This window comes from Mustela nigripes, chromosome 8, assembly GCF_022355385.1.
Source record: "Mustela nigripes isolate SB6536 chromosome 8, MUSNIG.SB6536, whole genome shotgun sequence".
NCBI lineage: Eukaryota > Metazoa > Chordata > Mammalia > Carnivora > Mustelidae > Mustela > Mustela nigripes.
In genome coordinates, this window is record NC_081564.1 from 68,579,884 (window position 1) to 68,606,199 (window position 26,316).

Here is a 26,316-nt window from a genome sequence, read left to right on the forward strand (position 1 = left end):
ACAAGAGTTGGTAGATAGATGCTTCCCCTTTTCATTAGCCAGACAGACTCTTCTGAGACCTATTTCACAAGCCTTCCCAGAAGGACCTAGTGAGATGGAGCATCAGTTACCTGCAACTCTGACAACTTAATGCTCCTCCCCTGTTCCATTCTTCCTGTCCCTCATGACTGCTTCCTGGGATCTCTTTCCAAATGTACTCTCTGTAGACCAGTCTCCTGCTTTGCTCTAGCTATCAGGCAGTGGTGGGGAACACAGGCTAGACAAATAGTATGGGAAGGTTCTAAAGCCAAGTGGTCCTCTTTGCTGCTACTACTATAGCACGTGTTGGCACCCCTCCCTCTCCAGATCCTACCTTTCTCACCACGAGAAACCCCGTATTAGCTTTTACTCAGATGTTGTAGGAGCTGGTACCATGGGCGAGGGGCTGCTCATGGGCTGCCAAACTATAACATTTAGCCTTTAATTCTGAAATTCATATTAACTATCCTCTTTGAGCCTCCTTATTCTGGCTTCAGGTCAGATGCCTGACACAGGAGGCTGTTTGAGGGCTTCAAATGGTAACCCTTATACGGTTATCCTAAAATCAAGTTCTGTTGCTCTTCATCCTTTGTCTTATTCATCAGAAACTGTGGACATTGTGGAGACTCCTAGATGAGGAGGTTTTGAGAGAGGTTGATTCTTCCAGGGTCTATGGTTTTAGCTACAACCTCCTCAAAGTGAGTCTTAGGCTTTGGACTGTACTTCCCAGCTCATTGTGTGCCATTATCCCCACATCAAAGATTAGGAGACTGAGGTGGGTGGAAGTTAAGTAAGTAAGTAACTTGCCCAAAGTTAGATAGATTCTTAATGGTGGAACTTGCATTCATAGCCAGGTTTCCCTTGCTTTAGGATTCTATGCCATGATCACTAGGTAACACTGTGTAGGGGAGGAAACATTTTCCCTTTACCCTTCCAGGTTCTTTTGACCGAAGAGATTAATAGGAGAAAAATAAATTTAATTTTGTACACATGGTAGCCCTACAAAGACGTCAGAGGATCAGAGAGAGGCAACTGATACTGATATGCCACCCTGAGCTAAGAAGGGGAAATGGGTCTGGGGTTATGCAGAGAAGGAAGACAATTCACAGGAAGACAGGAAGAGCAAATGTTTGGTAAACAAACGTTCACTGTGCCATGCAGAGACAGGGAGACAAAGAGAAGAATTCGAACAAGTAAGCCCTGCTGAGAATCTCCCCAGTTTACCACACCTACACCACACTCTTTGATCTCTGGCCATAGCTCTCTTCCTGGGCCAGGCCTTCTATCTAAAGGTAAAAAGCTCTTCCTGGGTCTTTTGGGCCTTCATTCTCTTTAGCTTAAAATAATCCACATGCCAAAGTGGCATGTTTTGGGGAAGCTTGTTCTGAACTTTTTCAACTGCCTTCTAGATGACCTTCCCTCAGGGTGGGGCTGGTTTGTGAGCTCCCCTTCTAGAAATACATGCTGGAGGCATCTCAGTTGACACATCTGAGAAAGGAATCTGGACCTGGAGCCTGGAGAGTCTGATGAGGACTTTTGTAAACTCCATATCCCCTCTGTTATCTTTGTTGCCCCTTGTCTGTTGCAGCACAGAAATCAAGAGTGAAATCCCTAACATGAAAAGGGCTTATGCACTTGTCCTTGGGGGCGGGAAACAGAAGGCCCTTTCTTGTGTGCACCCTGGATTGCCAGAGAAGATGGAGATTCAAGCGGGTGGGTGGCCAAGGCAGAGGGGAGGAAGGCAGGGGCAGGATGTGAGCCTGTAGCTCCAAGGAAGGGAGAGCCTGTGGTGCAGCTCTGGGCCTAAGCAGGGGGCCCAGGCCATGGTAGTAAAAAGTGCAGTGTGGGCAGGACCAGCTTTATGGGCTGCGACTTTTGCTTGGTTTTAGACTTTGCAGTTGCAGTCTTGAAATTCTGAATTTCTGAATAAGAATGCAGCATTTTTATTTTGTGTGAAGCTCTGCAAATTACGTAGCCTATCCTGAGAGTGGGGTTTTCTAAAATCTCATTTACCCCACCGTGTTCATTGGTGATCCTCTACTGGCAGGATTTCAGAAGGGTTGAAAAGAGCTGTTTTCTTCCATGCGGCTTCCTATCTTTCTTTTGCTTGGGAACCAAAAGGCGCTAAGGATTAAAATGTAGATTCCCCTAGGAAAGAGGGGTGGTTTAAATTCCTGTAAAATGTAAAGAGCCAAATGCAGCAGCTTTTCTTGGGAGCAAGTTTTAATAAGAGCAGAGAGAGATAGCTGGACCATACCAGGTGCTTAGGATGGGAGACAAGTAGCATCAATCCAGGAAGCCATCTCAGGGGAGCCTGGAAGCCGCCTATATTGAAGACTTCTTTAAATTTCTTTGCTTTTCTGAGAGCTTGTGTGTGTGTGTGTGTGTGTGTGTGTGTAAGATTTTGTTATTGAGAGAGAGAGAGAGAGAGAGAGAGAATGAGCAGGGGTAGCAGCAGAAGGAGAGGGAGAAGCAGACTTACCACTGAGCAGGGAGCCCGACAAGGCACTCCATCCCAGGACTCCGGAATCATGACCTGAGCCGAAGGCAGGTTGACTGAGCCACCTTGGTGCCCTCTGAGAGCTCTTCTTATGTACAACTAAATTCTATTCTATTCTATTCTATTCTATTCTATTCTATTCTATTTCCCAAGCTTCCTTTGCTCTGAGCCTTTGTCATCTTTTATAGAAAGGAAGTAGTGGAGAACTCAAAGGGTTAATGTGGGGATTAAGAGATCTAACACGCAGGAAGCTCCAGTTACACTGGCCATGCTCTCAGCCTATATCCATTTCTTCGCTTTCTTGTAACGCCAAGCATGTGCCATGTTCCAGACAATTGGAAAGGCTCCTGTATTTATCTGGATAACTTGGGCCAATGCGTACAACAGAGGGACAAATGGCATTTGAATGTGAATTATCAGGAGTAGCACTTTCCACCATGCCAGTGACCTTAGCATCCATGACAGCTTCGTTCTAGCCATGCAAGAGATTTTTTAGTCTTAAGAATTCCTAGAAAGGCTCCACAAAACTTGTGTTAAAGCTACAGCTTGACTTTTAACAGATTCAGTTGCTTTCATTTAATCTACACACGTGTTGTCTGAGGGGAATCCTATTCTTGGGATCCATCCAAGTTACACAGATAGTTTACTCAGGCCTGTGTGTGTGTGTGTGTGTGTGTTGTATACATGTGTGTGCATGTATGTGGGCACATGGCTCAACTTTGCTTTTACTATTTAACCTCATAATCTGTTATTTGGTTATAGTCAAGGAGAAAATAGACGAAATAAACTTCATTCTTTAAAAAAATTTATTTATTTATTTAGAGCGTGAGTAGGGGGAGGGACAGAGGGGGAGAGAATCCCAAGCTGACTCCCTGCTGAGAGCAGAGCCCTCTTGGGGGCTTGATCTCAAGATTCTGAGATCATGATATATATATACATATATATATGTATATGTATATATATATACATATACATATATATATGTATATATATATATTTTTTTTTTAAACCAGCAAATATTCTTTGAAGCATGTTCTCCTTTAGTTTGTGCACTGTTTATAATTTTTTTTGGTAGTACTAATTTAATGAACAACATACAACTTAAGAAAAATGGTGCTGTATGTATGAGCAACATATAACTTAAGAAAAATGGTGTCAGGTCTGTTTGTGTGGGGGGGATATTTCTGATTAGTATATTTCTCTATATTTAGAGTTAGGATTTGGCTAATTTCTCAGGTAACACCAGACCAGAATTGATAGGTTATGTAATGAAAATCAAACCTAAATAAAGCAAAACAGAAGTTATTCTAGTTATTCAAATTCTTATTTTTGTTTTAAAAATTATACATGCTTATTGTTTGAATATTTTTTTAAAAGATTTTATTTATTTGACAGAGAGACAGAGAGAGAGTACAATTAGGCAGAGAGGCAGGCAGAGGGAGAGGGAGAAGCAGACTCTCTGCTGAGCAAGGAGCCTGATGTGGAGCTTGATCCCAGGATCCTGAGATCATGACCTGAGCCGAAGGCAGCCTCTTAACCAACTGAGCCACCCAGGCACCCCTGTTGTTGGATATTAAAAGGTACAAGTTAGCAAAACAAAACACGCAGAGTGTCTCTGGTGATTTCTTCCCTTCACTTAACTCTGCTTCACTCTTCATGTTTTTGATATATATGTACTTTTCCCCAAAATGGGATTATGGTGTATATTAGGCTTTTCATACCTCTTTTTAAATACTTACAAGTATGTTCTTAACAGTTTCCTGTCAGTGTGCAAGTTTTATCTTAATCCAATCATTACAGCTCCTCTTAGCCGCAACTCCACCCGATACTTACACTTCTAAAGCCTGTGATTTATACCACAAGTTTAAAGAGAAACTGATTGGCTCAGCCGATAATTGTCACCTACTCCTTATTGTGTCACCGCCACTGGTAACTGATGAAAGCTACTCTAGGGCAGGGTGACCATCCCTGTCCCAACAGGATCCGCTGAAGAAGAGACTCTGTGGGCGGGAAAGATCCCCTAGAAGGGAATGTGGGTGGAGAGGGACCTAAAATAGAACTTGCACAGGAAGAGTGACTCTTGTCTGTACTACGTAGGAAGTATTTTTTCCTGTTTGTTTTAAAATTTTAATGGTATTTAGTTCTACCTGCTTTCTCTCTTTTTGTTACTCCAATAACACAGAGTAGGTCCATGGGTCCCTGGAACGCTCTCTGTTCATGCCTTTTTTTTTTTTTTAAAGATTTTATCCATTTACTTGAGAGAGAGAGGATGAGCAGGGGGGCAGGGGGCAGAGGGAGGAGAAGCAGACACTTAACTGAGCAAGGAGCCCACCAGGGGGCTCAATCCCAGAATCCCAGGATTCTAACCCCAGCCGAAGAAGGCAGGTGCTCAACCAACTGAGCCACGCAGGCACTCCCATTCAGTCTTTTTTCAGTCTCCTTTGCTTTTTCCTTTTGGGTCATTTCTATCATTTTATTTTCAAGTTCACTCATTCTTTTGTCATCTCCCTTCTGCTGCTAAGCTCATCCTTTGTATTTTTTTTTTTTAAATTTCGGTTATTATATTTTTCACTTCTGAAATTTCCATTTGGTTCTTCTTTATATATTCTGCTTCCTTGTGGACAGTTTCCTTTTTTTCCTTTAGTGTGAAGCGTCTTGATAGTTGTTCAGTGAAGCAAGGGTTGCTTTAGAATCCTGATAATTACAGCAGCTCTAACATCTCAGCGTTGGCACCTGAGTCAGTTTCCTAGGGCTACCGCAATAAATTACCACACACTTGGTGGCTCAGGACAACAGAAATTAATCCCCTGCACCGTCCTGGAGGTCAGAAATCTGAAATTAACTGGTCGGCAAGGTCATGCTCCCTTTGAAGTCTCTAGGGGAGAGTTTCTCCTTGCCTCTTCCACGTTTGGGTGACTCCAGGCACTCCTTGGCTTGTGGCTACAACCCTCCAATCTCTGCCTCTGCCTTCACAGGGCTGTTTCTCTGTTCATGCATTCCCTCCTGTTTTTATAAGGATGCTTGTTGTTGGGGCTGGGATGCACCAGGTAACCCAGGTAACCCAGAGTGATCAGTATAGTTTTTCTTGAGGTATTTTTTTTTCTTAAGATTTTATTTATTTGTTTGAGACAGGGAGAGATAGCAAAAGAGCGCACAAGTAGGGAGGAGAGGGAGAGGCAGGTTCCCTGAGAGCAAGGAGACTGATCCCAGGACCCTGAGATCATGACCTGAGCTGGAGGCAGGCACTTAACCGACCAGGTTGGTGCTCCTTCTTGAGGTATTTTTAAAAACCCCTTCGAGTTTTTTCTTGGACCCGATGTTCATTGAATAGTGTGCCGTTTAATTTCCATCTATGTGTGCATTTTTCCATTTCCCTTATGTTATTGTTTCTTCTTTCCATCCACTGTGGTTAGAAAAGCTACTTGGCTTGGTTTTAACCTTCAAATTTGTTACGACTCGTTTCGTGACCCAGGAACTCCTGTTCGTCCATCTTGCTGAAAACAGTACCCCTCGCCTTTCTTTTCTCATTCAAGTGAAGATCTTCCCAGTTCTTGTTATGACAAATGATTTTCAACTGAAACCTGGTTATTTTGGATTTTGTGCTATGAGACTCTGAATCTTATTTAAATCTATTGCGGTAGCAGGTGTTTTGTTTTTGCTTTTGTTTTTGTTTTTATTTTTGTCCTGTTTTGTTTTGGATGCTGCTCAGGCAGGGAAAAGAAACACTGACTCCTTACTGCCCGGGATGGTTAGAAGTCCCTGTTCCCCACTGGCCCATGCTCACGCCTGGAGGGAGCGGTTCCTTGTTACAGCTGGTGGGGGTGGGTGTTCAGGGCTCCTGGTAGGCCTACCGGTTATGTCCTAGCTGGGAGGGGTAGAAGCTCCTTGCTACTGCTTCCTGCGTGTTTCCCAATGATGTTGCACAGGGACAACCCATGACGTCATTACAGCTAGGCTGACTCCCCATTAAGCTTGCTCTACACCTCCCAGCAGGGAAGTACAGAGAGGACCTAGCATCCATCATGTAGTGGGTGGGGTGGGGAGGTCAAAGCTCTCCATGCAGCCTTTACTGACAGAGGCAAGGCCTCCAGCTTTTTCCTGTGGTGTTTGACAAGAATAGAACAGGTGTTGTCTACAAGCTTTCGCCTTGCTAGGTTGCCCCTTTACTGTCCTTTGCTTAGAGAGAGCAGGCTTTTGGTGTGGCTTTTTGTCTGCACTCATCGGTGATTCTGGGTTGTTTCCTTCTCCACCACTACCCTCTCTGGGATACAAGAGGCAAAAAGGAAACTCAGGGAGCCCACTTCAGATCCCAAGGTAGCTAGCCAGTCTGCCTCCTGCTCTCTCCATCTTTCAAAGTCTTCTTGTGCTTTTTTTTGTATACAATGTTGAGAGTTTTCAGCTGTGTTCAGTCGGAGAAGTAATAAAATTACATTTCTTCCATCTTTTCAGGGGAGGAGGTCTCTTCAGTGATGTAAATATGACATAAAGGTATTTACTTTTTTGGAGTCAATTTCTGTGTGTGTGTGTGTGTGTGTGTGTGTGTGTGTGTGTGTGATGCATCCCTCCTAAATCGTATGTAAGTATTAATTTATTTTTAGTGATTATTTAATAGTTTCATCTTTACACAAATGACCTTAACCAATTTCACCTGAAAATCAGTTAGTCAGAATGTCTAGGAATCTCTCTTACACCAAACTCTCCAGGTGGTAAAATATATGCCAGAATTTGAGATCCACAGCTTTATCCATTAAAAAAAAATTGTGATGTGAGTTGTAAGGCAAGAATCTCACCTAGTTTTTTTCCCAAGTCATTAGCCAATTGTCTTAAAACTATTTATTAAATTGTTCTCTTTCCTTCACTGATTTACAATGCCACTTGATAAAATATTAAATTCATATACAAATGTAAATGTAAATATTTGGATTTGTTTCCAGATCTTCCATTCTGCCTTATTGATCTGTCTGACCATTCTGGCGCCGGTAACTTACTTTTAAAAATTGCTGTAACTCCAGGCTGTGTAGACTTCTGAATGTTGCCCTGCACCAGTCTCTAAGAGCCTCCAAAGAAACCACTTGCCAGGAGAGAATTAGATGACTCATATGTGAGGAAGCTTTGTAAATTGCAAAGATCTCTGGCCTCTCAACCCACCCCTGACACCAGCACTTCCTAAAACACTGATCTCATCCTATCCCTTCCTGACTCCAAGTCCTTACTCATAAGATGGATCTCATTATCCTGGCATTGAGGGTCCTTCCTGCGCAACTTGGTCTCTGTCCACCTCTTCCAAATGACGTCCCACTTGCCTTGAATAAAATCCTCTTCTCTAATCACATTTATCTACTCTCTGTTTTCCAGACTTGCCTGACACATTTCTTGAATCTTACTTGTTGTCCTCCCCACCTTGAAGTGTGTCTTTCAAGGCCAGACTCCTTCCAGAAAGCTTTTTATTTGAATTTTCCAGCTTACATGACCTCACTTTGCACTCATGGCTCTCACTTCACACTTAACATATATTGACCTGTGACAGCTCTCACATTGTGAAATTACTTTGTTATTGATGTTTTCTGGAGTGTACAGATCATCTCACCCGATGTCACTGTTACATGCTTATATACTGAGGCTCTGCCTTCTTGTGTGTATGTCCCTGTGTTCCTTGAGCAAAGTGTGACCATAGACATCCACTCAATACGTATTTACTGGCCAAAGAAAGCCTGTAAATAAGGGTAATACTAGATCTCAATGGAAGTCCGTCATTAATTTACATAATTTAAACCGAGACAGAGGATTGATCTCCTGGCTTCATCTATTTTCAGGTATGTATTCAATTCAGAGCAAAGGGACAGGTGAGGCCTGTGCTCTGAGACATCTTTGCTTTATGTTAATGAGCTCGACAAGGATCTCCTGGGACACCATGATCTCTGTGGAGAAGCGTGGAAACCCATGAATATCTTCTTTAGATCCTTGTGAAAATCTTCCTGCAGCTCAGAATAACGTCTGTTGGACAGAGCAGAGGATGTTGAAGAGATGCTGTCATTATCTGTCCTGTCCACCGCTCCATACTCTTTGCTCATCTAAAGCCCTTGATGCCTCAGGAGCCATTAAAAAAAATTTTTTTTTAAATCACTTGATCCATTTTTTCTGGCCACGGCTGATTGGACTGATCAAAGGGTGTACAGTGATGAGTAGGGCCAATCTGGTTCCTGCTCTGGTGAATCAGAACTAAGAAACACAGGATAATTGCCAGTTGGATGTGGATGCTGCCGCTGAAAGATCCCGCCAGTAAAACCAGAGCCAAGGAGGCTGTGATGGCAGAGAGCAACAGAAACGCACAGGCTGGGAGAAAAAGAGAATGAGCCAGAGAAAGGAGGAGAATGATGCTTCTGATAGGGGGCTGGTGGGAGCTGTCTCTGGAGTTAGAGCGTTTCTGCAAATACTCCCTTATCTGAGCTCTCTTGAGCTGGTCCCCTTCTCCCAGTACTGGGTCTCCTCTGTTCCTATGCTGGAGTCCTCATGAGATCATTTGAGCCTAATATCAAGCTCGCTTGCTTTTCTTACCGTCCTCTGCCAAGCTTGAGGGAGAGGGGTGTGTCTGCTCCCGTCAACCAAATTAGCCTGTAGACCAGGCGACACTGAGGTAAGTGGATCTCAGCTGTTTTTTTTCTGTCTAGAGAACACATATTTGAATGGTAGCAGGAGCCATACTAATGGGATGAACTTTAAAAAATATTGCTCTCAACAAGGTTTTAAGCCTTTAAAACTTTCTATCGTGAAAAATTTCAAGCACACAGACAAGTCGAAAGAATAGAATAGCAGCATCAATCTACCAAGCAGATTTGATAATTATTAACATTTCTTCATATATGCTTCACCTACCTCTTTTTTGGGTCACTGAACCTTTTTAAAATAAATTATGGATATTATAACACTTTATCCCTAAATAGTTCAGCACGCATCTCTAAAAGAGGACATTTTCCTATACACCCACAATGCCATTCTTGTATAACCAAATGGACAATATTTTCTTTAATATCACCAGTAACGTGCCTGTACTGAAATATTCCCAATTGTTATCACAATGTCATTTATAGATGTTTTGAGCCCAGATACAAACAAAGATGACATTGCCTTGGATTATTATGTCCTTTAGTTCTTTCAGTCTAGAACAGTCCCTCCCCCTTTGCTTTAAATGAAGAAATTGGGTTAGATATTTTGTAGAATGTCCCACACTGTAGATTATTTTGATGGTTCCCTCATAGCATTGTTTATCTAGTTTGTCTCTTCCCTATAATTCCTGTCCAAAACAAGTTAACTCGAAACACCAGGTTAGATTCAAGTTAAACCTTTTGGACGGGGCGCCTGGCTGGCTCAGTTGGTTAAGCGGCTGCCTTCAGCTCAGGTCATGATTCCAGGGTCCTGAGATCAAGCCCCACATTGGGCTCCCTGCTTAACGGAGAGTCTGCTTCTCTCTCTCCCGCTGCCTGCTCCTCTGCTTACATGTGCTATCTGTCAAATAAGTGAATAAAATCTTAAAAAAAAAAACAAAACACCTTTTGGTGGCAGTACCTTATAGGAGATGATGCAGTGCATTTCGTATTCTATCCCATCAGGAGATGCAGAGATGTCTGGCCATCACTCCCACCATCTGTGATGCCACATCGGTAACTTTGTTACTGACGACAGAAGCCAGATGTGTCCACTGTAAAGGAAGATACTCCCTTTTGTCATTAGCAAATAATCTATGGATGATACTGTCCAGTTTTCTATTAACCTTTCACTAACGATTTCAGTATCCAGTGTCAACCCTTTCCTGAGTGGATAAGCTCTGTCACCATCTGATCAGTTTGTGACAACAGATCAGGTTACAAGGGGAATTGAGAAAGCTCCTTTAGAAGAGGTCGTTACAAGTATTACTGTTAATGTGCATATACCTACTATTACCTTTTGCAGCCTAGTAATGCCATGCCAAAGTACAGTGTCTCAAAACAACAGCAGTTATTGTATTATCTTTTATGGTCTCTGTGGGTCAGGAATTTGGAAAGTGAATGGTTATGTGTTTCTAACACGAGTTATGTCAGGTGGTTGTTGCCGGACGTGGCTGGAGTTGGAAAAGCAGGAAATTAGAATAGATGGGGGCTGGCCAGACATCTCTCTGTCTTTCTGTGTAGTCTCTCTGCATGGGCTACTTTGGGTTTCTAATTAGCATGGCGGCCTCAGGGTGGGAGGACTTCTGTATGTGGTGGCTGTGAATTCCAACAGAGTTCCAGCAAATGAAGTAGAAACGTCACCGTCTTTTGTAACTGAGCCCTGGAGGTCACGTGGCTTCACTAACATATTAGCAGGCCAGCCAATAACATTGCCTCATGTTCAAGGGAAAGAACATAGATCCTACTTCTCCATGGCAAGAGTATAAAAACATTTGCAGACATATTTTAAAACCATCACATTTCAATGAAATAAATGTATATATATATTTATATTTACTACTTGTTCTCTTTTTTCAGAAAGGATCTGAGTAACTGCTCAATGATAAAACAAATGGAACAATGACAAGTAAGACTAAAACAGAAAAACAATAAAGAGGTGAAAGACACAGATGTTCCAGGCACCTGGACTGATTCTAGTTCCTTCCCTTAAGGAATATATTCCCTTCCTGTCTGGGAAGATGAAAAAATGCAGGACTTTGGTGTTTATAGTGTTAGCTGTTCAGTAAAAGGAAGTTTACAAATTTATCTGGAGTCACTTTTTCCCCTTGACACTGAATTTTAGGAAGGTTTTATTGAATGGGTCCTTTTATTAGAGCCATTGAGAAACAGAATAGTAAATGCTTGGGTTTTGGTGCTCAAAAGAGAGAGAAGTGCTCTTTAAGTGACACTGTGATATGATTTCTTGGTGGAAACAGAGAGATAAATACTAATGGTGGCTTTTAACTCATTTCCACAGGGAACTGAGACATGATGGGGTATGTTGCCTTCTGGAGATCTAAAAACCTCAGCCTCAGGGTACCCACAGCAATGATTTCTCAACTCTGGCTGCACATCAGAATCATGGGGGTGGTGACACCTTTGGAAAACTTTGATGCCCAAGTTATTCCTCAGATCAGTTGGATAAAATCTCTGGGGGGAGAGACACAGCCAATCAGTATTTAAAAAAATTCTCCATAGGATTCCAGTGCATAGTGGAGAAACCATGGCTTTAGAGCTGGGCTGGACAGACTGTTCCTGAAAATGGTACATAGTAAATATTTCTGATTTCTCAGGCCACACTGGTTTTGTTGCAACTATTGACCTTTGCCTTCGTAGCCGGAAAGCAGCCACAGACAATATGCCTGGGCGTGGGCGTGGCTGTGTTCCATAAGACTTGATTCACAAAAAACAGGTTGTAGATGGATGTGGCCAGTGGGCCCTAGTTGGCTGCCTCCGATGTAGAGCATAGTTAGTTCACAGCTCTCTTCAACGGCCTCGTTCTTGTCGGTGGGACCCCAGTTGTGCGGATGGGAAAGAAAGGAATTCTTCTATAGTGGCTGCCACCGGGGCAATTTAAGCAGTCGTTTGAACTTAATCTTTAATATTTCTTTTTTATTTCTTTTTTATTTTTAAAAAAATTTATTTATTTATTTGAGAGAGAGAATGAGAGAGAAAGCACGAATGGGGCGAGAGAAAAGCAGACTCCATGCTGAGCAAGGAGCCCAAAGCAGACTTGATTTCAGGGCCCTGGGATCATGACCTAAGCCCAAGGCAGACGCCCAACTGACTGAGCCACCCAGGTGTTTCCTTTAGTATCTCTTTTTAAAAAGGAAAGGATACAAGTTTTATGTATTTGTTTTTCTGGGTACCCCTTCCCCCATTCTAGGTCACACATAACTCTCCTGTCCTAGGACACAGATCTTTGGAGCCAGGAGTGACCTTAGAGATGGTTCCCTCCCCACTCTCTCCATCAGGGTGAGGTTGACCACCATGCCAGGGCTGGCACTGGGAGGGCGGGACCAGTGCCTGGGCCCTGGCATCTGGTCTAGAAGCTCAAGTCACTTACCCCTCTGCCACACATTTGTACTCAGCTCCCTTTCCAACTTCTAACACTAACGTGCCCACTGAGCTCCTACCCCTCTGCCCGTTTATAACACTCAATGCCATGAATCTCGGACACAGGCATGACCTTGATTTGTTTCCAGGTCATCGTAAATTATTTGAGGATGGGGTCATGTGTTGTTCTGTATTCTCCAACCCTGCCTTCCACTAACTATGTCGCCTCCCATTACTCCCTGTCAGTGCCACCCCCTCCACACCCAAAGTCCTAGAGTTTCCTCTTCCTCTCCAAGTCCCTTAACTTCCCTGCTTGCTAAGGCCAGACAGTCTTCCCTGCCTTCAACCTTCTCTCAGACCCCTTCCACTGGGACTCAGAGGACCCCATGCTTTCCTGGCCCTGTGCATAAGCCTCTCTCTGGTCTTTTGAGCATCTTTTAAAAGACAGTCCACACTGTGTTATTGCCAGTGCTGGCTCAATCCTCGGCTTGTTCCATCTGTGTAATCTTTTGTGTAATCTCATTGGCTTTCATGATTTGGGATTCCAAAAATACTCACACAGCTCCCTTATCTCTGCCTGGTGTTACTACAGTTGCCCACTAGCTAGAAGAGTCCATTTAAAATTCCTGCCGAATGTCAAAGAACATAGTGAAGAGTGACTTGTTCACATTTTGACTACACTGACTAAGCAATTATGTGCTGCCTTTATCAGCCTTCTTTGCCTTCATAAATTTTTCCTTTTAATTATTTCATGTGGATAAATTTCCAGTTGTATAAAGTTTAGGAATGATTAAATGGAAAGATATAGAAATTTTAGAGATCTCGATTTCTGTTTGTCTTCATTACTCACTGGGTTCAGTGTCTAGATAATTTGATTCTGATAGGATTCTTATGAGGTAAGTAGAGTGCATATGCCATATAAAAAGGTTAATTAAAACAAGCATATATCATATCTCACCTCTGAAAGCAGTTTTAGTATTAAAATAATTATTTTCTGTCATGGTAGGATTTTGGTAAAATTGGTAGTGATGTAAATTGAAAGACCTCTTTTAAGAAAGCAATTTGGCAACATCGAAGGAGTGTTTTTACAATAAAAATACAAGGTGAATCATACTGTTTGATGTACTTAAAATGTTCAAAAAAAGAAAATACAGTTATTTGGTTGCAAGGATAGGGAAGTGGAGTGTGGGGCTTTGGTAGCCCAGGGCAAGTTCAAACATAATATTTAGATTTTCTTTGTGTTTGAGGTGGGGCCACCTGACCTCCAGGAGTAAGGTGAGAACCTTCTAATTTAACTCTGAGGTTTTTGCTTAATTAGACAAGGTGTTTTTTTTATTAGATGAATGGTTCTCTTTGCCAATGTTCTAATTATTACATATTCCCACCAGAACTTTCCAGTGGAAAATAATGAGAAAGAAAGGGCAAAACTATGTGACTAACAGGGATGAGGGCCCTTCCATTGTCTCTGTACTCAGGGTAACTGGTCACCAGTCTGGCTAGTAAAGTTTTCCTCTCAGAGAAGCAGGAAATGAAAAGGCAGACCATGATGGAAGCATGGATAGTGTGGTGAGTCATCTCTGAGGCCTACCCATTGCCTCATGGTACTAAGGGTTTTATACTTTTAAACAAAACCACCTGAGTTAAGACAACAGTGTACTTGGAATCCTATTAGTTATTTTCCAGATTTGATCTTTCCCAGTATAAGCCAAGCCAAAAACATTCTGGAGATTTGAATGTTCCAACAGTTAGGTACCTGTATTTTACATGGAAACAAACAAGAATTCACAGGCGTAGTTCAGCCATTTTGTGAGCTGATTGTACTGATTGAGTTTTGTGAGTAGACTGAATTTTTCACATGTTGGGAGAATCAGGCAAAACTCTGTTCATCTTGTGACAGACTTAGGAAAATAGAGACTAGCACCGTGAATTGTCCCTGAGTTCTCTAATAACACTATACTAGTATCCACAGTGAGGCTAAGCAGATAAGTTGGAGGGGTAAGTTAGTAACTGGGATATCATAGAAATTTTTTCTGGTTAGGAAACATATTTTTGGGGAGCACTGAACAGTCTGGGAGGAGACTCATGTGTCTATTTTTTTGTTCCTGGAAGAGAAGATTAAATCACTAGTAGGCGAAGCTGAAGTGGGGATTTCTCTGAGTTGCTAGCAAAGTTCTGTTTCAGTTATCCATTGCTATGAAACACAAAATCCCCAAACATAATAACTTAAAAGAATGATGTATAATTTGTCACATTCTGTGGACAGGGATTGGGGCAGGGCTTAGCTGGCTGGTTCTTCTGTTCTGGGTGATCTTCACTGGGTCACTCATGCAGCTGCATTCAGGCAGGAGCTTGACTGGGGTGAAACATTCAAAATGGCCTCTCATCCTTCAGGACCTTTTCCCAGTGGCTTCTAATGTCACTAGTCTAGTCTGGACTTCCTTATAATATTACACCTGGCTCAAAGAGCATAAAAGTAGGTGCCAGGCCTCTTTAGGCCTAGACCCAGAATGAGCACAGTAATGGTATTCATTCTGTTGATGAAAATAAATCGCAAGATCAACCCAGGTTCAAGAGGGTGGGATGTACCTTCCACTAATTGATGGGTGGAGAGTCTGTTTATTTTTTGGGGAATCCCAAGCTTTGATAGCTTGGTAGTTTTCTTCAAAGAACCCAATTTAAATCTAGTATGCAAATGTTTTTAATCACAACACAATTAATATTTATGTTGTTATTTCAACAAAGGAAACAATGGCCATAAAAAATTTATATATGGAAAATTTCTAGAAGAAATCAAGATCTAGCATGATAGAAAAGTGTAATTAGAAGACTTCTGGGAAATGTAAAGTGTAGAGGTCTTTCCTTAACATATGAGGGAACCAGGACTCTTATGAATACTGTATTTGTTTAAATTTGTTGTTTTTAAATTTTAAACCATGAAGTCTATTTTTATTACCTTGACAGAGCAAGGACTGGAAATATCTCATAATTCCCAGCTCTCTGCTTATCTCTTCTCTTTATATTCTGATTATATGGCTAAATGTTTTGAGATTCAGCAGTTAAGCCTCAAGAAAATCTAACCAGTTGTGTATTTTTTCCCCCATAATCCAGAGTTTCTTGCCTTTGGTACTATTGATATTTTGGGCTGGGCAATTCTTTGTCCTGGGGTGCTGTCCTGGGCATTATACCATGTTTCGTGGCAGCCAGGTCTCTACCCACTAGTTGCTTAGGGGACCCTCAACCCTCACCTAGTTGTGATACACACACACTGCTAGATGTTTTGATTGAGACCCATGGCCATAATCTAAGGTACTGACATCTACCAAGTTGCAACTTTCTGAACAGTCCACATAATGCTTAAGAATGAACTATTTTCCAGACCCAAAACTAAGGCCATCAGTCTGACAAAAGACATTCCCCCTGCTGCCCTGTCCCCACAATTTGCATATTCATATTTATAAAACATGCTCCAAGTTATACACTGTATGAAATTAAAATCATTTTTGGTTACATACACCATACAGATCACCTTTAACAAAATTATTTACTTAAAATCTAGTCGTTTGGGAAAATCTAGGATCTACAGGATCTATAGGTTATAGGACTCCTTTTGCAAAATGGAACTTAACAACTGTTGGCAAATGTTAGTTGTCTTTTTATCTTATTTCACTCTGGACAGGCCCATCTGGGGAGGTATGTTCATGAAACACCGAGGGAAGCAGAGATTTGGCAAAATGTTTACTTGATTTGAAACAAGTGGGTCAGAAAATACTGAGTTTAAAAACACTTCCTGATTCAAGTATTGTTCAGACTGACTTTCTACACTAATCAAATTGTTTTAAGTATTCATTGAACTCAGTATTGTGTCACAACAACTGGAGTGTCTGATAAATTATTCTCTCCTAGTTGTTTATGAATCCAAGCATATGTGTTACAAAACTGAATTTGATCTGACAATTTCCATCTTTCTTTCCCCTGTGAATGATAATGTTGATGGAACCATAGAAGCAACACCATCAATGAAATTAAATAATTTCAAGGTTTCTTGCTTAGGAAATCTAAGGCATTATCAGAAAGTGCCCCAGGAGGCAAAGCAGAGTGCACCCAAATGGTTCATACAAATCTTGATTTTTCAATAGTGGTTAAAAGCCAGTCAAATCACATTTATTTCTCCTTAGATATCAGAAATGGATCTGCAAAAAAATCTGCAAATAAATCTTCCTGGCCTCTCCATATATAAATGCATGAGTGAACTTCTTCATTTGCATTTTTTGAGCTTTCCCACACATACAAATACCTACAATATCCCGCGATGCTGTTCTGCTGATTTGGAAAAGCTGCCTGGTGGTTTCCCCTCTGGCGTTTTGAATAAGGTACTAGCTGAAGGTGCTAAATAATTCTCAAGTCAGTGCAAGTTAATATTTCTGCCCAGTTCCTAATAAAATACAGCTGAACTCTCAACCAGGAGATGTTATCTATCATCTGACATGCACTTGACTGTGATAATGAAATGCTGCCTGCCTCATTCCTAAATGTTGAAGTTGAGATCCCTGTAGAATAATTTTGGCAGTCTGGTTTCCCAACGTTTTAAGAAATTTTTTAATTGCATATGAATTAAGAATTGTTTTGTCCACTGACATGAGTTAAATGCTTGATAAAGTTGAGGTGGATTTGGTAACTTGGTGATTACGTATTTATCATCTTAATAGCTTGCTTTCCCTGCTGTTTCCTCCTCGCCCTTCCTTCCCACCCACAACTTGAGATTTGACGCCCAGTGTCTGTCCCGAGCTTCCTGAGCCTCACATCTGGATTGGAATTACCTTTAATTATATCCTCAAGGAGCCCAGAGTTCTCTGCAGAATTCTCCTACAGAGTTCCTTAGTTACCTAAGAAACCAGCCCATTAATTTCTCTGTTGATCTTAATTTCTGTGGAGTATAAAATCTTTGGCAAAAATATAAAATTTCACTGAGAGATTAAGTCAGGAAGACAAAGAAAGTGGCAGTCAGTTCGGAAATAATTTATGTAAAAACATAAGTCACTGTAAGCAATGAGGATATCTGGTCCTCTGACCCAGCATGTTCTAAGTCCAGCTACACAAAATGATATATGCCCAGACCCTCCCTCCCCGCACCACCACTCCCCGCAAATTTAATGAGGCCTCCTGCACCTTCTGATTAGTTTCCTGTTAGACTTTTCTGGAATGAAGATGAATTTGGTGTAAGGATTCACTACCTTTGTTTCCCTGAGGACTTTCTTCAGTTCAGGGTGGCAAAGTAAAGAATGTTCCAGAGAAATAAACTTCTGGGATCCATTTTTGAAGGGCTGCATATGGAGACAGAAAGGGCTTCTTTTATGAAGACCGTGGAGACCTCTCCCCACCTCTAACTTATGGCTCATAGACGTTCCTAACATTTGCGCTCCAGCTGGCTAAGGGAAACCTGGCATTGTGATCAACACACCTACTTGAATGGTTTCCTCCAGTGTTGCATACAGTAGGTATAAAATAAGTGTCAAATAAGCGATCTGGCATTTAAACTTAAATTGCTTTGTGAAGCTCTTTGTGTTACTGAGTTTACTGCTGCTTTATTCTTTTCCTAGTTTAAGATCAGAGAATATTTCAGGCAGCTCCTCATAAAGATTTCCATCCCAAGGTCACTGACAGGGTCATTCCGTCAACTTTACATGTTCAGGGGTGCACTAGGATATGAGGTAACACGGGACCTGGGGTGAGGGGGAGATTTTTCAATCTGTTAAAGAATTCTCTGTACTCTTCTAGAGCACACATTTTCAAGAGGGGTGAATTTGTTTTGTGGGGGGGATCAAAAACCTTTAGACATTATATTAGACATTATAGTTTGTGGCCTTCCGAAGCTCAATCCAAACGTATAAAACCATAGTCCTCAGTACTTAGGTTCTCTCATTAAAGAGAAATTTAATTTAATTTAAAATTAAAATACATTCATTTCCATTAATTTTAAATGAAATTTATTTATTTTTTTCTTTCGGGGAGGACATTATTGGGAAGAAAAAGGTTGAGAAATATCATTCTGGTGCCTACACCTTCTCTGTGGCTTTGGATTCGGCCGGTGAGAAGCAGATGTGTATTGTTTAGTGATTTCCTTCAGATAAAACCAATACTTTAAAAATGCCCCCCCAACCCCTATGGCTCTTCATAAGATAAAACCCTGGGAAAGGATTGGGAAAGGACCTTCCACTGGTGCTGGGTACATCAAAGTCTGAGTTGAAGGGATTAGTCAAGTTTAGCTAACACAGCTAGCCACGAGCCTTCACTCTAACTCCCCACCATTTTCCCCCAATACTCCCTGTCTTCCATGTGGCAGGTTCGTTGGGTCTCGTAAAAGGCAACACGTCCTAATTTGGGCCAGCTGTATATCCTGTATTTTCTTCTCCTTCGGAAATGTTTATGATTCCTTCCAGGCAGCAAGTTTCTGCAGGCACCTGCCTCTTTCCTGGGCATGGCTTGCCAGGAGTTATCAGACCTTGACTTAGGAGAAAATGTGAAAATAACTCTAGTAACCCCTGGGGGCCCGTCATAATCTCCACCCATGTACTCATTCCTGCTGGACACCCACACCCAATGATATCTTAGTCAGGACTCACTCGGACATCTCATCTGAGTCCCTCAGCAAGAGGGTGAGGCTGCTGGGTAATCTCTCCTCTTTAGAAACAACTACGAAAACATCGGATAAACTAGTTCTAGTGACTTACCCAAGATCATGCAGCTAATAAATACTAGAGTCAGGACAGCTCTCATTCCAACACACACTGGAATGTTAGTTCTTGGAGGGCGGGATCTGCACTTTTTGCTCACTGTCTGGGCCTAACATGGGGCCTGGCACACAATAGGAATTCAAGCAATGTTTTTTAAAGGAATACATTTTTCCAAGCCTTGGGCTATCCCATCCATCAGTGCAGTGCAGGAAAGTCCCCTAAGAGTGGGAGCCGTTTATCTGCTTCAAGGTCAGTATTACATTGTGATAGTTATCTCCTCCATTTTAAAAGATGAGTTTTTTTTTTTTTAAAGTGCATAGCTTGCCCAAACATCTAAGAAGTTTGACATGGAGTTCAAGGTGAGCTTATTGTCCTGGGTTGTGTTCCAGTTCCAATTCATTACATGAAGTTGGTGTTAAACAGTAAGATGTTCTTGTTATTCACTTCTCTTGTATTAGGAGATGCACGCTGTACACACAGGTGAGGATACTCCTTTCTGTTTTCAAGAAAGTTTACACGTAACACAAACGGATGAAAGAAGAGAATGCATGCATTCTGAGAGACAGAAAATACACAATGAAACTGTTCACTTCTCTTGAAATCAGTTATTTATTGAGAATAAGTTATATTGCATTGTCACAGATTGGTACACAAACAGAAACTAGCTTTCCCCTGCATTAGCTTTTGGTAAGGAAAGGTGTTCCAGTGGGTTCTATAGGTGTGGGGTGAATATGTTTCTGATTGAAGAAAATTGCATTTATTCTGTCCATTATGGGGTAGCAGCTTTTATTATATTTTAGTGCTGTGTTAGGCAATGGGAAAGATGAAAATGAATTGAGAAAAAAAATCTTGTCTTTGATTATACCAGATGAAGATAGGTAAAACATAACTAATTAAGGTCGGAAGTCAGAAGTATAAAAGGCTATGAAGTGTTTGGAGCAGGGAAGGGTTATTTCCTGTTTTGTGAGGCAGGAAGGGGTGTGCAGGATCAGATAAAGGAGGAGGCACTATTTAAATTGGGTCTAAAATTAAGGAATAATCTGGATTACAGGTATTAAATACAGGAAGGAAAGAGTAATCTGGGCAGAGAACATGACCAGTGTCATGGATGCAGAAAAGTGAAGGCATGTACAAGGCGACAAAACATCATTTAGTGGGGACTAGGACATGTGGTACTTGGTTCTCAGAAACTAAACTTAGAAAGGTTCAGAAAGCTGTGGGGTTCCATAGAGTTGTTGTCATTCTGGAGTCTTGTTGAATTTGTTTTCCCCCATTCTTTTGAAATTAGGCATGGCCAGGAAACTTTTTTTTCCCCTCCAGGTTTGGTGCAATGTAACTGACATATAACATTACTTAAGTTGGTATGCAATGCAAGAATTTGATACGTGCATGTATTGCAAAATGTTTATCACAATAAGGTTAGTTAACACATCATTAACCTCACATGATTACCATTTTTTTTTATGATTACCATTTTGTTGATGTTTTGTGAGGACACGGAAGCTCTACTTTCATAGCCATTTTCAAGTACAGTACAATAGGTACACTATTGTTAATTATAGTCTTCGTGCTGTACCTTATGTCCTTGGAACATACTCATAACTAAAAGTTTGTACCCTTTGACCATTATCTCACCATTTGCCCCAGGAACCACCATGCTAATATTCCTGTGGATTCAGCTTTTTTAGATTTCATTTTAAGTGAGATCATGTAGTGTTCATCTTTCTCTGTTGGACTTATTTCTCTTAGCATAATGCACTAAAGGTCCATCCACGTTGAGGTAATATTTGTGAGTAGCAGGATTTCCTTCTTTTTTAATGGCTGAATAATATTCCATCGTATGTAAATACCATATTTTCTTTATCCATTTATCCACTGATGGACAATTAGGTTGTTACCATGCCTTTAAAAAATATTTTATTTATTTGTCAGAGAGGGAGAGAGAGCGACTACAAGCAGGGGGAGTGGCAGGCAGAGGAAGAAGCAGGCTCCCTGCTGGGATCCTCCCTAGGATCATGACCTGAGCCAAAGGCAGACAATTAATCGACTGAGCCACCCAGGTATCCATTTCCATGTCTTGACTATTGTAAATAATGCTTCAATGAACATAGGAGTGCATATATCTCTTCAAGATAGTGAGTTTATTTCTTTTCGACTTATACCTAGAAGTGGGAGTGCTGAATTATATGGTAGTTCTATTTTTAATATTTTGAGCGACCCCCATGCTGTTTTCAAGTGGCTGCACAACTTACGTTCCCACCGCAGTGCACAAGTGTTCTCTTTTCTCCAAAGCCTTGAGAGCATTTATTGTCTCTTGTTTTTTGGGTAATAGACATTCTGAGAGGTAAGAGGCAATATTTCATTCTGGTTTGATGTACGTTTCCCTGATTATTAGTGATGTTGAGCACCTTTACATGTACTTGTTGGACATTTGTATGTCTTTTTTGGAAAAATGTCTGATCAGGTCCTCTGCTCATTTTTAAGTCAGTTTGGTTTTTTTGCTATTGAGTTGTGGGAGTTCCTTATGTATTTTTATTATTGACCCCTTATCAGATATATAGTTTGCAAATATTTTCTCATATTCTGTAGGATATCTTTTCCTTTTGTTGATTCTTCCTTTTTCTATGTAGAAGCTTTTTGTTTAATGTCATCTCACTTCACTTTTGTTGCTTATTTTGGTGTCATATCTAAAAAATCATCACGAAGACTGATGTCGAGGAACTTTTTCTCTATGTTTTTCTTTTGGAGTCTTATGGTTTTATGTCTTGCATTTAAGCCCTTAATCCATTTTGAGTTAAATATTTGTGAGTGGCTTAAATAAAAGTCTTTAATGTCATTCTTCTATTTTTGGATAGGCAGTTTTCCCAACACCATTTATTGAAGAGCCTATTTTTTCCACATTTATTTCATTGGCTTCCTTGTCAAACATTAGTTGACCATAAATGTATGAGTTTCTTTCTGGGTTCTCTACTCTGTTCCATTCATCTAAGCATCTGTTTTTATGCCAGCACACACTGTTTTGATTACTATAGTTTTGTAATAAAATTTCAAATCAACATGTGCAGAACATCCACATTTGTTCTCAAGATTGCTTGTCCTTGGCTATTTGGGGTCTTTGGTAGTTCCAGATAAAATTTAGGATTTTTTTTTTTTATTTCTGTGAAAAATGTGGCCACATATCTTGATTTATGCTCTCATAAATCAGACTATGAGATAAAGCCTTAAATGTAGCTAGAGTATTTGTGAAGTGATCTCATGGAACAGAAAAGAGGGACGTGGGAAGGTGACCGGGAATGGGGGAAAACTATGGGCAACTAATATTCAATATTCAGTCCTGTTGAGGACACTCAGAGGTATTATGAGGATTGTGTCATAAAGGGAAAGGGATCCTAGGGCATATATCACAATTCCCATCCTCCAATTTGTTGTTACCCAGTGGGATTAACATCCTTGTCTTTCTGGATCACCCTCATGTATGGAACAAACTCTGGTGTTGGTGAAAGCCTTTGAGAATAAAAAGAGAGAGAGAGAGAGAGAGAGAAACGGGCATTTATGTTGGGAAGCTGTCAGCTTGCTGGGAATTGCCTGCAGTTCCAGCTGAGCTCAAGTAACTGAGGACTATGGGGCAGGGCCTCAAGAGTGTGTGCTAAGTACGTATCTTACTTTGGTGAGTAGAAGATGAACAAAAGTGATGTCACTTCTAGGTGGCAACTTTAAGAAAGAGTTCATGATTTCCATATTCCTTTCCCCTGCCAGACCAAAAATAATGGTTCAAATGGTGGGGACTCCCTTGACTTGTGTTCTGCAATAAAAAGATGTGGGGCAGAACTAGCAACTGGCTCACAGAGTACAGACATACAGCATGAGTGAGAAATAAACTTGTTTCTTATAAGGACTTACAATGTATTTTAATTTTGCAATTTTAGGTGCTTTAAGGGTTATTACTAGTTGTTAAGGGTTATTACTATTACTATGTTACTATTACTATTACTATTACTATTTGTTAAGGGTTATTACTACTTGTAAGTGTTATTACTCTTACAAGGGTTATTACTAATTCAACATGACCTAGCTTACCCTGACTGACATATATTCATTTCCAAACTGGTTTGTTATGTGATGGTCAATTATGGTAACCAAGAATTAATTTTAATACCTCAAAGTCTAGGGCAGAAATAAGATAGAAGTGTAATTCTCTGTAATGTCCAGTTGAAGATGGGCATGGGGTTGGGATGGGTGGGGTTCTACACTAGCTCATCTGGGGATCCAGGTTCTTTTTATCTTCTTTCTCTACCACTACCCTAGCATAGGGGTCAGCACACTTACTCTGTAAAGGGCCAGATCATACGTATTTTAGGTTTTGCTAGCCATATGCTTTATTTGTTACAACTATTTAAGTCTGCTATAGAGTAAAAGCAGGTGTAGATCATAAATAAATGAATGGACTTGGCTGTGTTTCAATAAAGCCTTATTTAAATACAGTCCCTGTGTTCAATTTGGTAGCACAAATACTAAAACAGAAATAATTCAGAGAAGGTTAGTATTGTCCTTATACAAGGACAAAGAGTTCATGAAGTGCACTGGTCTTCAAACCAACCATGCATCAAACTATAAAGTAGTTCTGCCTGGGAAAGATGCTGCCGAGTCCAACAAAGGAGCTACATTTGGGTGTCATCACTGTGTTTAAGGCTGTGAGCCGCCTTCTTAGGCTCTGAAATTAAACTCTAAACATAAGTAAAATAGCTATGCCCCTGGGAACTGACTTTTTCTAAGCAAACAAACAAGAGTGGTATGCAATCCATTTTTTAGTAACACAGGAAGCCTGGATGTTTGTGTTCTTCAGTCCATGTATTCTCTTCCCGTAGGGAAGCAGCATGGGAAGAAAACTCATAATTAGGAGTGAACATTAAGAACTTGAAATTAGAACTGGAAAGGAAGCTGAATGTTCTAGTAGCTGGTGATAACCTGATGTGCCTATTTCCTCCTTGGACTGCATCTCTCTGCTACTCCTTTTTCTAGCTTCTTTTTTTTTTTAAGATTCTATTTATTTATTTATTTATTTATTTAACAGAGAGAGAGAGAGAGAGATCACAAGTAGGCAGAGAGGCAGGCAGAGAGAGAGGGGGAAGCAGGCTCCCCGCCAAGCACAGAGCCCAATGAGGGCTTGATCCCAGGACCCTGAGATCATGACCTAAGTGGAAGGCAGAGGCTTAACACACTGAGCCACCCAGGCACCCCCTTTTTCTAGCTTCTATCACCCCCCTCTCTACAATAAAGAAAGCTCCAGTTTTGGTAGCCAATTTGTCTAAAGTAATAGATAATATGCATACCTATGTTCTGATCTGTTAATATGATTTTAGTCTTGGGGACTTTCTCATTTTTTCCCCCATGTGCTAGCAATATATCATTTTGCATTTGTTACTGAGAAGTTAGGCGTAAAATGTTAAACTGTAAATAAGAAAATATAGGTGAGTGTGTGGTATTTAAGTAGGAATGGACTTCTAATGTTTAAGTGTAACAGAAACATTTAAAAAGGAAAATTATTGACTTATTAGCTCAATCTAATGAGTAGAAAATAGATTATTGTTTTAAAAGAAAAGCTCATCTATTCTAGCAACATGTATAACATTAAAATGCAAACCAAACACATAAAGAAATTGGAACAGGTGATAAGTGGAATCATTAAGAAATTCTAAAATAGCCTTAGTATGTAAATATCTCCAGTGAGCAAATAAGAAAATAGCAGGACTTCCTGTAGATGACTGGAGAAAGGATATGCCCAAGTAACTCATGGAACAAGATATTAATAGTTATTAAATATATAAAAGGATTTTCAATGTCCAGAAAAATAAAGGCAAATTGTGGCCTTTGTGATAGAGTTGGGCCGTGGTCACCAAATATTCCATATCCTCCACGACATTTTCTAGGTGCCTCCTTTTCAGTTAGGCTGGGTCTTATGACTAGTTTTGGTCAGTGTACTCTGAGCAGATATGACATTGATCACTGGGCCAAGGTAATTAAGAACCAGTGTGCCTTCCTGCAGCCAAATTAGAGACCATCTGTTCTAGATGCTGCAGCTGGAAGGTGGAGGGTTTATGTGAATATGAGATAAACTTTTATTGTGTTAGGCCATTGAAGTTTTGGCAAAAGCTTGGTGTGTTTTAGAAACAGAAAGAAAGCCAATAGAGTTGGCCTGTGGGGAACTAGGAAGAAAGTGGTAGGAGGCTACGTTGGAGAGGGAGGCAAACCTCAGTCAGGGAGGACTATGTAGACAATCGTGGAGAGTTTAAATTTTATTTTAGTGCAACAGGAAGTGTATCAAGATACAGTGCTGTATCAGGAACAAGCCCCCAAGAACCTTAAAATTTTCTTCTCTCTGATCCACAAATATACAGAGTCTATTCTGAAGATTCTTTTTTTTTTTTTTTTAAAGATTTTATTTATTTATTTGACAGACAGAGATCACAAGTAGGCAGAGAGGCAGGCAGAGAGAGAGGAGGAAGCAAGTTCCCTGCTGAGCAGAGAGCCCGATGTGGGGCTCGATCCCAGGACCTTGGGATCACGACCTGAGCCGAAGGCAGAGGTTTTAACCCACTGAACCACCCAGGTGCCCTATTCTGAAGATTCTAAGAAAAAATTCTGAAAAGTAGTTAAAGATTTATATATAATAATATGTTTTTCTTAAATTATAAAAACAAAAAGTCAAAAAACCCTAAATATGTAAAAATGCAGGAAATGATTGAAATCTTATATTGTTATTTCTAAATAGATCTTCTCCTAAAGGATTTAAAAAATAGGAATTCTTATGTTGCACTTACAATAGCAACACAATTTGAAATGAAGAGAGTGTAGGTGGTCTTTAATGAAGGATGAAAAGGATAACCTGGACATGGAGGGAAATACTAAGCTGCTGTATGCAAGAGTTTAAAATTATAAAAATGTAGTTTCTTATTTAATAATAATAAAATTCCAATTATATTCCCTAGAAAATTTTAATTAAACTTTACAAACCTGAGTCTGAAGTTCATGGAGAGGGAAAAACAGGTCT